This window comes from Tenrec ecaudatus, chromosome X (genome assembly GCF_050624435.1).
Source record: "Tenrec ecaudatus isolate mTenEca1 chromosome X, mTenEca1.hap1, whole genome shotgun sequence".
NCBI lineage: Eukaryota > Metazoa > Chordata > Mammalia > Afrosoricida > Tenrecidae > Tenrec > Tenrec ecaudatus.
Window position 1 is genome coordinate 135,992,398 of NC_134548.1, and position 9,750 is coordinate 136,002,147.

Consider the following 9,750-nt stretch of genomic DNA (forward strand, 5'->3'; position numbering starts at 1 on the left):
CCAGGCAAGGTTAGTGGCTATTGAAAAGACCACCAGGACAGGGCTATCTAGAGACACATTCGATAGTGTGTTAACTATACAAAAAAAAGACACTGTACAGTTTAAAAACAAATCTTACACAGCCTTACATTTCAATTGTTTTTCTTTAAAAGGAGTGAGTTGTGTACAGGGGGGGTTAAATGCTTTATAGACAAGAAAAAAACTGCGCCAGAACCAACTTATTCATCATCATCTTCTTCTTCATCTTCATCTTCTTCGTCCTCCTCCTCCTCCTTCTTTTTCTTGCTTTTCTCAGCCTTGACGACTCCCTCTTTGGCAGTGTCGGGCTTCCCTTTAGCCCGGTACGCGGCGATATCCTTTTCCTATTTCTCCTTCAGCTTGGCGGCCTTCTTCTCGGAAGGCTGGTGGTCATCAGCTGCAGTGTTGTTCCACATCTCTCCCAACTTCTTCGCAACGTCCCCGATGGACAGGCCAGGGTGCTCGCCTTGGATTTTGGGGCGATACTCAGAGCAAAACAAGAGAAAGGCTGAAGGAGGCCTCTTGGGTGCATTGGGATCCTTGAACTTCTTTTTTGTCTCCCCTTTAGGAGGGATATAAGTTTTCATTTCTCTCTCATAACGGGCCTTGTCCGCCTTAGCCATGTCTTCAAATTTCCCCTTCTCTTTAGCAGACATGGTCTTCCACCTCTCTGAGCACTTCTTAGAAAACTCTGAGAAGTTGACAGAGGCATCCGGATGCTTCTTCTTGTGCTCCTCCCGGCAAGTTTGCACAAAAAATACATAGGATGACATTTTGCGTCTCGGCTTCTTAGGATCGCCTTTGCCCATGTTGTTATCTTTTTATTTCGTCCGCGAGGCACAGAGTCGCCCAGTGCCGTCTGGCTCTGCCTGGCCCAGCGCTGTCTCTATGGAGCTCAATGTACTGCAATGGCTGTCCAGCTGATGTTTTTACAGGCCAAATAGGTTGGCTGTGTTAGAAATCACCACCTCTGCATCCTTCAAGTGTTTCATGGTGGCACCGGTCTCTGCAATCCCTCCAGGAATGTGCTATTGCTCTTGGTTTACTATTTTTCTAAGCAATGGCAGTTCTAATGGTGTCCACTTGGCCTTTCCTACCATGATAGCCCTTATTCCACATTTCAGGGATCTAATATGGGGGCTCTGCCAGTTACTAAGTATGTCTATCCCAATGATGCATTCTGGAACTGGGGAAATAACCACAGGATGGGTTCAGGGATCACTGGACCCACTGTGAGGCGTACTTGAACTAAAACTCCATTGATAACTTGACCTCCATAAGCCCCCACTCTGACTGGTGGGCCTTCAAAACACTTTGAGTCTCCTGGAGTTGGTGTCAGTTCCGAGCCAGTGTCCAGTAAACTCTGAAAGTTTTAATTGTTTCCTTTCCCCCAATGAACAGTCACTCTTGTGAAAGGTCCTTTGGGAGAAGCCAAAAGGAAAGACTAACAGTATAGACCTTTGGTGATGCAGCAGGTCCTTCTTCAAAGGGACCCGGCCTCCCCCTCATTCAAGAGTTTGTGGGTCTCTAAACTGGCCCAGGTCTGGGAATTGATGGCATGCTCGTGACTCTCTATTCTGTAGTTCACCTGATCTAGCATTCTTCTACCTGTATAGATCATGTAAATATTTAGTAGATCTCCCATGTATCTCACTCCTAGGGACACCATGGCTACGTAGCCAATGACATAAATCCACAAGAAACAGGTTGCTTTGATTACTACAGAAACTTGCTGTCCATTACTATAACCATGTCCACCCTGTCTCTTTTGATTCAGTACTGACACCTGCCCTCTACCACCACGGGGCCCAATCAGCCCCATTATAGGCAAATGTTGTTAGTTCACTTGGGGCAGTTCCCCCTGTTAATCCTGGTGCACATAAAATAGCAATCACATGATTCTTCAGAGATGCTGAAGCCCACTTCACAAACTTGTTCCTTATGGTTGTGGTGAAAGGTATGTATTTTCTCAGGACACACCCCTTTTGGGTCTATGGGATTATCCTAAGAGATCCATTCCAACATGCCAGTCTCTCTAAGCTTTTGGATGCCTTCTGCTGCACGGTACCAAGGGAAGTCGCGCATCTCAAGCTGGTCTAATCTAGGCCATCTGGCAGCGCATGTGTCAGTGAACCAACCAAATTAGCGATTAGATCCTGTCTTAGCCTCTCTTGCTGAGACGCTAAAGGAAGAATCTGTGCTTAGGGGCCCCATATCAAGAAACTCAGACTGGTCTAATGTTACATTCCTTGCACGAGTATCCCACATTCTTAGTAACCATTCCCAGGGATATTTTCCCAGGTTTCTGCTTGTGCATATTAGAAAACTCAAGCAGATCTTTACGAGTATAGCACACTTCTTCCTGAGTCATCATCTGAACCTCACCTTTAGTCTAGTTGCAGGTCTAGAGGGAATAATGGGTGGTGGAGGTATTTCTTGGATGGTCTCAGAAATATCTTGTAAGGCATCTCCCCCAGGCAATGCTCTAGATGCAGCTCCACCTAGTATTTCAGCTTGAACAGTTTGGTTAATCTGCTCAGGTGTGGGTTGTTTTACTGATAGTGGATTAATTTCCTCAGGTGGGAGGGGTGGATCTATTGACAGGGGTGGCTCGATCATCTCTAGGGGCTCAATATCCTCCTCTACTGGATCATCAGCCCATATGTTCCCATCCCATGTTTTAGGGTCACAATTCTTTCCAATTAATGCCCTTACTTTAATATCAGACATTGTTCTAGACCTGCAATTCAGCTGACGATGTAATTCAGCTACTTCTATGATGAGATTCTATATTTGATTTTCGGCGATATCAGCTCTATTACTAGAGGAGAGAAGACTCTGCTCTGTAGCACATGTAGAAGTTTTTAGGTCTGTTATTGGATACTTGAGACATGCTTCTGGGGTTCGGAGATTATCTTTTTCCTTGTTCACATTTTCTATTGTAAGGAGGACCAGCTAACCAGCTTCCCTGTACTTCTCATCCTGACAAAACTGCTGGGAAATATCAAGCACACGATCACCCAGAGCCTCTCCTCTCCCCAGCACTTCATCTATTGGTAGTGATACTGTGGATATTAGCTTTGCTGCTTCACACCATGGATCAGGGGTCCTCAAACAATTTAAATGGCGGGGGGGCAGTTCACCATCCCTCAGACCTGTTGGAGGGCTGGACCGTAGTTTAAAAAAAAAAACTATGAACAAATTCCTATGCACATTGCACATATCTTATTTCAAAGTAAAAAAAAACAAAATGGGGCAAAAACACCCGGCGGGCCAGAACATATATTACAGCATGAAAGAATATAGCCATTAATGAGCCCATTCTGCAATACAGAGGGCTCAGTTCAACTCACTTCCATGGAATAGTTAATATACTGGAAGTCCTTCAACTCACAAGAGTCGCTGGGTCCAAGGTCAAGGAAGCAGACAGCTCAGTCTTCCATAGGGAAATGCAGGCGGTCTGGTCAGCAGCAAACAGCCGGATGGGTCAGCTACAGTCAGCAAGATGACAAAGTCCGACAGTCCCATGCTCAAGCAGTGGGGTGAAGCAGGTCTCAAAGGAACCTCAAGTTCTAGCAACCTGATTCACAGGTTGGCAGTCCCACAGATAGTGTAACTCGTGAGTTGAGGCAGAGAACTAGCAGCCACAGACTGGTCCGATCACCAGAGAGCAAGGGAGAGCTATTTATCTCTTTGCCCTCCAATCAACTGTGACCTTATTAATCCCACATGTTCTTATTGGCTAGGCGGTCATAATAAACCTACCTATCACAATGATCTTCCTCTTCTTCACAGCCTTTCTATTTTACCAAGCATGATGTTCTTCTCCAGATGCTGGTCACTCCTGATAAGATGTCCAAAGCATATTTATAGAGGTCTAAATACATGCATGTGCATATGTAAATATATTTATGTATATAACAATAGAGAAATAGATCGATGAGCATATATTTTTATGTTAAGTATTAAGGTAGCAAATGGACATTGAGCCTCTTCTCAAGTACTCCCTCAATGCAAGAACACTTTGTTCTAATACTCCGGCATTCTGTAATACTCACCTTCCCAACACGACCACTGAAGACCAAGGGGTTGCATAAACAAATGTGGTGAAGAAAGCTGATGGTGCCTGGCTATCAAAAGATATATCAAAAGACCTGGAGTCTTAAAGGCTTGAAGATAAACAAGCAGCCATCTGCTGAGAAGCAACAAAGCAGAAGCACAACAGCCTGTGTGATCATGAGATGTCAGTGGGATCAGAGATCAGGCATCAGAAGACCGGAAACAAAAATTCATATCGATGTGAATGAAGGGGAAGATGGAGTGGACACCCAAAGCCCATCTGTAGACAATTGGGCGTCTACTCACTGATTTGTCACAAGAAAGAGACAAGCCAGCCAGGTTGCAGTATAACACTGATGAAATATATAACTTTCCTCTAGTTCTTTAATGTTTCCTCCCCACCCCCCACCCCCGACTATCATAACCCCAATTCTACCTTACAAATCTAAGTAGAACAGAGTATGTACACTGGTACAGATAAGAGTCCAGAACACAAGGGATCCAGGACAGATAAACCCCTCAGGACCAATAATAAGAGTAGCAATACCAGGAGAATAAGGGGAATATGGGACAAGAAAGGAGGAACCTATCACAATGATCTACAAATAACCCCATCCCAGGGGAACAGACAACAGGAAAATGAGTGAAGGGAGACAGTGGTTAGTGTAAGACATGAAAAATAATAATAATTTATAAATTATCAATGGTTTATGAGGGAGGGAGTCTGGGGGAGGGGGAAAATGAGCTGATGCCAAGGGCTCAAGTAGAAGGAAAATTATGATGGCAACGTATGTACAAATTGTAAAGGCGAAACTGAAGTACAGGGAGGAAGACAGACATAACTGACAGGACAAGGGAGAGCAGAAACAGAAATAGCTTTAATGGGGGGGGGGGGCTCCCAGATGAGGTTCCGTGACCTAGGCCAGGAAAGTTGTAGTCAGCAGCTGGGGGCAAGGGTTTTTAAAGGGGTGGTGAGGAATGTATGTCAATTAACATATGGGGTCTGGAAAGCAGGAGAATTGCTTGTGGACTCCTTGGGGCTTTCTTCGAACCCAAAACGTCTGGTTTCACGGTGATCTTATCTGGCGGTTATCTTATCTGGCGCTGGCTGCTGCTGACCTTTGGGATGTGCACAGAAGAACGTGCAGGGCCCGGGCCTGCTTCAGCTTAGTCCAAACGGGGGCTGCCTAGTTCAGACCCGGCCAAACATTCAAAGCTTCTTAACATTGGTAATGGGGTGATGTTTTCTGTCTTAACTACTTCTGGCTGAGATAAGGTGAAGAAGAGGATTAAGAGTTTGAAGGTTTGGGGCCGGGCTGGTCGGCAGATTGTAAGGGTGAAGAAGCTGATTGAAGGTCATGTTGGAGACAGCTTTCATGCATTCCTGCAAGAATTTAAACACACAAAGAGCTAAAAGCAAAAGTACAGAGATTATTATTCGAGACCTGATGAGGGGTATAATCCAGGCCATGGCAGGACTTTGAAACCATGAGAAGCTGGTGGTGCTCCTACTGACGTTTCCTGATTTTATTGGCCATGGTGCGGAGTGCCTTAACATTTTGTTTAACTATACCCGATCCAGTAATATAATAGCAACAGTCTTTATTTAGAAACATGCATGCTCCTGTTTTATCTCCTATTAATAAGTCAAGAGCTTGGCGATTTTGTAGGGTGACTCGTGCTACGGATGTTAACTGCCTTTGGAGGGAGACAAGAGAGTTATCAGTTTGATGGGGTTTTTTTTTTTGCAATGGATGATGGCTACTTTTGCTGGCGGCTGAAGAGACTGTAAGAGATTAACTATTTATTTAGCATTTACTATGGGGGATGCTTTGGTAGTCAGAAAATCCCCAATTCTTTCAGATAGTGACATAACAGTGAGCTATAAGGGATGCATAATAAGAATCAGGATATATATTAGCCATTTTTTCCTTTAGCTAGATGGAGAGCTCAAGTGAGAGCAACAAGTTTTGCTTTTTGAGAAGTAGTTTTTATTGGGAGGCATGCAGCTTTCCAGACTCGGTCAAGTGAGAGGACAGCATATGCAGCCTGCCCTTGCCTCCTGAGCATCTACAACAGAACTGCTATCAACAAACAAAGTTAGCTCTGGGTTAGAATAGGATTGATCAGAGAGTCTGGGTGGGGCAGTGTTAGTTCCTCAACTGCCTGGGGGCAGGAGTGACCACTAAGTTCCAGCGAGTGTAGGAACTGAGGCAAGAGGGTTGCTGGGCTTAAAGAGGAGCCTGGCGCAGAGTTATGTTAGGTTTTCGATAAACATGCAATAGATTTTCTTCAAGCGGCTTGGAGAGAGCAAAGACAGGACTCAGTGTGAGAGGAGGTTCTGCGGCCTGTGGGGATAGTCTTTCCCCCGGGTTAACTTTAGGGCTCTTTCAGTGAGGGCGGTGGCTGCCGCCAGGGCTGGGAAGCAGGGTTGCCAACCTCTGACTGTCATATCTAGTTGCTTAGACAGACAAGCTACAGGGGATAGAGCGGGTCCCAGGGGCTGAGCCAGGACTCTGACTGCTATACCTTGTTTTTTGCCTGTGTAGAGTAAAAAGGTTTGGCAGTGTTTGGTAGACACAGGAGTGGGGGTGAAGGAGGGCATGCTGGAGTTTGTTAAAGGTAGCTTTGACTTACAGTTAAACTCTGATTGATGGGGGGTGGGGCACAGGCTTAATCAGATAGCAGCAGAATGAGATAGGTGTGTCTTGGATAAGGTGACCAAACATCCCGGTTTTGAACAATTTGTCCCGCATCCTGCGGTGTTTTAAAAAAAAAAGTCCCGATTTTTGGAAAGAATACACAACAAGCTAGGGTATACGGTTTTCGGCTGCCATGTGGCTATTTTGCCAGGATATGAGTTTTATCAATGGTGTCCCGCTTTACCAATGTTAACATCTGGTCACCTTAGTCTTGGAGGGAGAGAGAAGTTAAGGAAGTTGGGCTGTGTCTGCTTTGGAACTGTTTTAGGAGGGGCTGCAGGTAAGGACAAGGGAATGTTGACAAGCTGGGTTAAGGGGGATGGTGAAAAAGGCTTAGTGGAGGGGGGAATGTGAAGGCTTAGTGGAGTGGTCGGGGAAATACTGGGTGTATGGGGATAACAGCTTCGTTGATGAGGCACAGGTCCTGGACCAAGCAATAAGTACCATTTGGTTTCTTACTGGTAAGATTGTAGTGTTCCAGGGAGGGTGAGTAGGAGTAATGAGGTTGTTAGAAAGGAGGCAGTGTATGATGGGTTAACACCGGGAAGCAATGAGTTCTGTAGGGCCAGTTCTTCCAGGTCGGGTGAAAGAAGGGGAGGTGCGGTGAGACCAAAAGTAAGGTGTAAGGAGGTTCTTAACTAATTTAAAATGTCTCTTCCCAACAGAGGGACCGGGCACAAAGGGATTATAAGGAGGAATGAGTAAAGGGCTACTACACCTGGGGCAGGTAGGCTTGCCATCAATATCCATGACCGAGATTGAGGAAGGACTGTCGAGCCCTGAAAATGAGAGCAGGTCAGAAAAGATGGCTTCTGTGAAAGAAGGAAATTTACTCACCCAATACCTTGAGCAATACCCCAGGCTTGGCGAAGGTGATGAGGGGTCCAGTTAGAGTCTCCTCAGACTTTGGCCAATCCAAGCAGGGCAAACGGCGGGTCAGGAATTGAAAGGACAGTCCCCCCACGTGGAGACGCAAAGGGCCTGTCCCATTTCCAAGGACATTCAGACTTCCAGTGTCCGATTTGACCGCATGCTGGGCAAGGTTTGGTTGGAGCTCCAGGCCTGGGGCCCTTCTGTGACCAGTGCCCTTCTCTGCACTTGAAGCAGGCGCCAGGTGCTGATCTTTGTTCCATAAGCCCTTGCCCCACGCTGCCCTTCTAAGGCCTGGGGGGGATCGCCAGCCGAAGGGCTGCTACTAAGGCTTGGGTTGAAAACTTACCTTCTGCCAGAGCCAGGCTGCCTGCCTGCTCCTCACGGCTATTAAAACCTTAAGTGCCATATTCCCTAAATCTCAGACCAGGGTTTGAGGGCCTTTCTTCAGATTTTTTTAAGCTTTTAATGTAAAGCATCAGCTAAGCAGCTTAAAAAGGTAGCTAGATTCTCGGCAAGCTTTTGAGTGATCTTAATATTATCAAAATTGACTCCTATATGGGAAATGGCCTGAAGCCAAGTCAGGGCACACTGAAGCATTTTATTTCGGCAGGCACGTCTGTCCCTACCTGCTTGATTGTTAATTTGATAACTTTAACCAGGTTTTTGTCTAGAAACCACGTAGGTCAGGGTCGGTTAAATGAACCTAGTCGGGGTGCTGCTGAACAGTGAGAAAAATGCGTTCCCTCTTATCTGCAGTTAAAGTGGAGGAAAGGATGACAAAAATATTATGCCAGGACAAATAAGCTTGAGTTAAATATGGAAACTCCTTAATGCAGGTGGTGGGGTCATTATAAAGGAGCCTAAATGCTTTTCAATCTGAGATAAATCAGTGAGAGAGAAGGGAACATGAATCGGACCATTCTCATAGTACCGGCCACGTCCCGGAGTGGACAAAGGAGGTTTTGGTATGTGCTTGCTAACCGGCGGTCGAGTGCGTACTCGGGCTCCTCCAGCAAGGCCGGTGGATCGGGAGGGGGGGGGGGGTGGTGGTTACGGGTTTGGCCAGAATAGAGAGAGCGGTGAGTAGGAGGGGAGGGGAGGAGAAAAAGTGTTCAGGCAGGTCCGAAAAGGCAGACAGCAGAGGGGCTCCAGAAGGAGGAGGAGAGGAGCAATTTTCTTTAGTCCAGAGGACTTGGGAGGGGGAGCAGGAAATGCAGAGAAAGGGACGGGAGCTCAGAGGAAAGGCGGCCTGGACGTACAGAATCTCAGACTCTTTTTGAGTATACTGGCAGAAATTGTGGGGATTTCAGAGGATATTGAGATCAAAAGTGCGGCAGTAAAAGTTGTTACTTCCCCGAGCTTTCTGACCCCTCCCTCTTGCTGCTCTCAGGGTGGCGACCATGGATTCGTGCTCTGATTCCCTATTCGGGAGGACTGTCAGAGGCTGCAGGTGTTGGCTCAAAGGAGGCTGAGCAGGGAGGGAGCCTAGAAGGGGAGAGAGGGAGAGACTCCAGGGAGTCTGAGGGGTCTGGCTCCGAGGAGGGGATGGATGTCAGAGGTACAGGGCCTCAGCCTTTGGGAGTTGAGGGGGTAGTGGAAGAGGTGATGGTGAGGGGTACCCAGAATATGAAAGAAGCCTTACTGGGGGCGCAGATAAGGAGTCAGGGGGGTTGGAGAAAGACTGGGGGGCATACTGTCGGATCTGATTAAGAGTGTTTGGCTAAGAGACCTTGAGCAGGGTGACAGGTAGTAGAGAGGGACGGGAGCAAAGAGAGAAAAAGACCCATCGGCCAGGAGGTGGCCCGGTAACCCTGAGAGGCATCCTGGTCAGAGCTAGGGGCCCAGTGGGAGAGTCCTGGACTCTCCGGAACAGGAAGGTTCCCTGGCGCAGGCCTGCGGCTTTGTCCCGCACACAGGGACCTCGGATCTGAGAGAGACACAATGGAAGCCAAGGAGGGGGAGGGGGCCTGGCTTTATGGCCTTAAGAATGGAGGTTGGTCAGGCCTTTGTTTAGGGGGAGAGGAAGGGGAAGCAGAACATTTTAGAGAAAGTGCTGCGGGGCAGCAGACCCAAAACCCAGGAACAGGTAGAAAGGGCT

The 9,750-nt window shown here is 47.1% G+C and overlaps 1 pseudogene; it reads right to left on the reverse strand.

The window, feature by feature from the left end:
- Positions 1–218: 218 nt before the first annotated feature.
- LOC142434062 (high mobility group protein B1 pseudogene) lies at positions 219–928 on the reverse strand (annotated as a pseudogene).
- Between the last annotated feature and the right edge of the window lie 8,822 nt (positions 929–9,750).